At 34.9% G+C, this 3,855-nt stretch overlaps 1 pseudogene; it reads right to left on the bottom strand.

Moving 5' to 3' along the window:
* Nucleotides 1-255: 255 nt before the first annotated feature.
* On the bottom strand, nt 256-945 carry LOC129685923 (NADH-ubiquinone oxidoreductase chain 5-like; annotated as a pseudogene).
* Between the last annotated feature and the right edge of the window lie 2,910 nt (nt 946-3,855).

Below are 3,855 nucleotides of genomic sequence, written 5' to 3'. Positions count from 1 at the left end.
TTCAAGTGCTATAATTAACCCTAAGATTGTAATGGTTAGGGCTGAGAGTTTGGTGTATCATGGTAGTGTAAGGATTTGGATGCTGAGTGGTGGTAGATTATGGAAGATAATAAATCCTGCTAGGATACTTCCTAATGCTAAGCGTTTCATAGGGTTAATAAGGTTTGGGTTATTTTCATTAATGGTGATTAGTGGGGGAAATCGTGGTTTAGTTATTGTAACGAAATAAATAATTTGTATACTGTATATGGCTGTTATGGATGTGGCGATTAGTGTAATTAAAAGGGCTCAGGCGTTGGTATAAGACGAGTTTATGGATTCGATGATTGCATCTTTTGAATAAAATCCTGTGAGGAAAGGCATGCCAATTAGTGCTAGGCTTCCAATAATTAGGCAAAATGAGGTGAAGGGAAGTAAATTTATGGTGTTGCCTATTTTTCGAATATCTTGTTCATCATTTAGGCTGTGGATAATTGATCTGGAGCATATAAATAGTATAGCTTTGAAGAAGGCATGGTTGCAGATGTGGAGGAAGGCTAGAAATGGTTAGTTAATTCCTAAGGTGACTCTTATCAGCCCTAGATGGCTTGATGTTGAAAATTCTACGATTTTTTTGATGTCGTTTTTGGTAAGTGCACAGATGGCGGTGAATAGTGTTGTGAGGGAGCCTAGATATAGTATTAATATTAATATTATGTTGTTATTTGAGGTTAGGGGGTAAAATTTAATTAGCAGGAAGATTCCTGCTACCACTATTGTGCTGGAGTGGAGTAGGGCTGAGACGGTGTTGGGCCTTCTATAGCTGATGGTAGTCATGGATGAAGTCCAAATTAGGCTGATTTTCCTATGGCGGCGATTAGGAGGCCTAAGAGTGGTAAGATATTCGGGTCTTTTAGGAATAAGATTTGTTGTATTTCTCGGGAGTTTGTATTTAAACATAGCCATGTTATTGTTATAATTAACCTTATGTCTCCAATGCAGTTATATAGTATTGTTTGTAGAGCTGCAGTGTTTGCATCTGTTCTTCCATATCATCAGCCAATGAGTAAGAATGATATGATTCCTACTCCTTCTCAGCCAATGAAAAGTTGGAATAGGTTGTTAGCTGAGGTTAAAATAATTATAGTGATTAGGAATAATAGGAGGTATTTGATGAAACGGTTCAGTTGGGGGTCTGAGTGTATATATCAGAAGGAGAACTCTATGATAGATCAAGTTACATATGGGGCTATGGATAGGAATAATGTAGAAAATAAGTCTATTTTGAATCTAATTGTTAGTTTTATTGAGTTGATATCTGTTTGATGTCAGAAGATGATTATATATTCTGTGTTTAAATAGGTGAATAGTGTTAGTGGGATTAAGCTGAGGAGGAATGAATACTTCATGGATTTAGTAACGTAAAGTGGGAAGTTAATAAATTTTATGAGGTTAGTTATGGAGATTAGGATTGGGGTGATTAGGATAAGTAGAATGAGAAATATTGAGGATAGAGAAATGTTAATTGCTTTTATCAAATGTTTTTGAGTTTTTGGATTCTAAGGCCAATGGATTACAACTATCCTATAAAAGCAAGAAAGCCATATGTTTTATATATGGATGCATGAATTAGCAGTTCTTGCCTACTTTCTTGGTAAATAAGGATTGGGAAACCTCCTATTTTTAGATTCACAGTCTAATGTTTTATGTAAACTATATTTACATGCTATATAATTTAGGATTAGTTTAGGGTTTGTTGATAGGAGGATAAGGGGTAATATATGGAGTGCTATTAGTGTTAATTCTCGTGTGTGGGATGGTTGAAGGTGTTTAATATGGTTTGTGATTTTTTCCTCGTTGAGTTATAATAAGTATATATATTGAACATAAGGCTGTGGTTGTTATGTTTACACCTGTGAGGATGATGGAAGGGTTAGATCAATGAAATAGGGATATTATAATTATTAATTCTCCTATGAGGTTGATTGATGGTGGAAGTGCTAGGTTGGCCAGACATGCCAGAAACCATCAAGCGGCCATTAGGGAGAGAACAATTTGTAAACCTCGAGCTAGGGTTATAGTTCGGCTGTGGGTTCGTTCATAGTTTGTGTTAGCTAAACAGAATAGGAGGGATGATGTTAGTCCATGTGCAATTATTAGTGCTATAGCTCCTATGAACCTTCATGGGGTTTAGATTATGATTGATGCAATTACTAGTGCTATATGGCTGACCGAAGAGTAGGTGATTAGTGATTTTAGGTCTGTTTGTTATAAGCAAATTGAGCTAGTTATGACTATTCCTCATAAGGAGAGTAGGATGAATGGGTAAGAAAAAGATTTTGTGATTGGGTCTAGTATGATGGATACTCGTAGTATCCTGTAGCCTCCAAGTTTAAGGAGAATTGCTGCAAGGACTATGGATCCTGCGATTGGAGCTTCAACATGGGTTTTGGGTAACCATAGGTGAACACCATATAAGGGTGTTTTAATTAAAAATGCTGTTATACATGCTAATCATAGGATACTGTTAGATCATGTAGAGTTAAGTGGGAAGTTATTGAGTAGTAGAATGAGGAAATTTAAGGTTCCTGTTTGGGTTTGCATTAGGATTAGTGCAATTAGTAGTGGGATAGAACCTGCTAGTGTGTAGAATAGGAAGTAGAGTCCGGCGTTCAATCGTTCTGTTTGGTTACCTATCCTGTGATGATAATAAGTGGTGGAATTAGGGTAGCTTCAAACAGAATATAATGAGTTCTGTAGCTGAAAATGTTATGACAAGGAAAATTTGTAGTGAGATTAATATAGAAATATGCAACTTCTTATAGTTAATTTTTTCTTTATTTAAGTGATTTTGGCTGGCTAAGATTATAAGTGGTAAAAGTCATGTTGTTAGAATGATGAGAGTGGTTGAAATTGCATCGGAAAAGAATATGGGTGAGAAAATGGTATTGGTTATATTATTTTGTCATAAGAGAGTTAGGCTGATTAGGCTGATTAAAAAGCTATGCGATGAAGTGTTGATTCATATTAGTTTGTTGTTTGAGAGTCAAGTTAATGAGATAAGTATGAGTGAGGGAAAAATGGTTTTTAGCATTGTAATAGGTTAAGGTTTTGAACGTGGTCTGTCCTGTATATATTTGAAATTTTAACAAGAAGTGCGAGGCCTACAGCTGCTTCACATGCTGCAAATACTAGAATGATGATAGGTATAGGGAATGAAATTATTGAATTGGAGTTGAGAATTGATATTGAGATTATAATGAATAGAGATAGTATTATCCCTTCTATACAAAGCAGAGTTGATATTAAGTGTGATCGGAATATGAGGGTTCCTAATAGAGCTAGTGTAAATGCTATAATAAAGTTTAGTAGAATAGGACTCACTTTGGTAATTATGAGAATTTCTCATAATCTAATGAGTCGAAATCATTAATTTTTGTTAAACTAATTACCATATGTTATTCTGTTCACTCTAGGCTTTTTTGTATTCACTCGTATGCAAGCCCTAGAGATAGGATGGTAAGGAGAGAAAAGGAGAGAAGTATTATTTGGTGTATGTTTTGTAATTGTATAGCTCAGGGAAGGGTTAGTCATAGGGTAATTTCAAAATCAAATAAAAGAAATGTAATTGCTACTAGAAAAAATTTTATTGAAAATGGTAGTCGAGCGAAACCTATAGGGTCAAAGCTGCATTCGTAAGCGTGTACTTTTTCTGCATAGATATTGATCTGTGGGATAAAGAATGCAATAGTAACTAAGAGAGAGGATAAGAAGATATTAATTAGGAGGGATATTAATAGATTAATTGTTCTCTTCTAGGTTTTTACTAGATCTAATTGATTGGAAGTCAATTGTACTTTTATACTAAGAGAACAA

The sequence above is a fragment of the Psammomys obesus genome, unplaced genomic scaffold, assembly GCF_907164565.1.
Source record: "Psammomys obesus unplaced genomic scaffold, mPsaObe1.curated_primary_1811, whole genome shotgun sequence".
Lineage (NCBI taxonomy): Eukaryota > Metazoa > Chordata > Mammalia > Rodentia > Muridae > Psammomys > Psammomys obesus.
This window is presented reverse-complemented; position numbering and strand designations above follow the sequence as displayed.